Here is a 358-nt window from a genome sequence, read left to right as displayed (position 1 = left end):
GTGTGTGTGTGTGTGTGTGTGTGTGTGTGTGTGTGTGTGTGTGTTCTAGCTGTGCAGGAAACCACACCTCTGCAGTGAACACAGAGGCTCTCCAGGCTTTGGGGGTTGTTGTGAGCAGGGAAATGAAAGAGGGGCGTAATGATGGAGGCAGAGAGGTGGTCAGACAATCCTGTTAGTGTTCAGGTTGCTGCTCCACTTTAACCTTGAGCACAGCAGAACAACTTGATTGGTTCATGATGATGTATCAGCCCTGTGCACGAGTGTCTCACTGATATGTGTGATGATAACTGACGAGTTTGCGCGACTGTGTCTGTGTGTGTGTGTGTGTGTGTGTGTGTGTGTGTGTGTGTGTGTGTGT

At 49.7% G+C, this 358-nt stretch overlaps 1 protein-coding gene across 3 annotated transcripts in view; it reads left to right on the top strand.

Annotated features, from left to right (window-relative positions):
- Positions 1 to 358, top strand: part of hip1 (huntingtin interacting protein 1) — a 44,646-nt gene that overhangs the window by 24,782 nt on the left and 19,506 nt on the right. The gene's annotated exons all lie outside the window — the stretch shown is intronic.

Source organism: Anarrhichthys ocellatus, unplaced genomic scaffold, assembly GCF_004355925.1.
Source record: "Anarrhichthys ocellatus isolate YVR2014 unplaced genomic scaffold, GSC_Weel_1.0 scaffold24, whole genome shotgun sequence".
Lineage (NCBI taxonomy): Eukaryota > Metazoa > Chordata > Actinopteri > Perciformes > Anarhichadidae > Anarrhichthys > Anarrhichthys ocellatus.
Note: the sequence above shows the minus strand (reverse complement) of the source record. Positions and strands in the feature narration are given on the sequence as shown.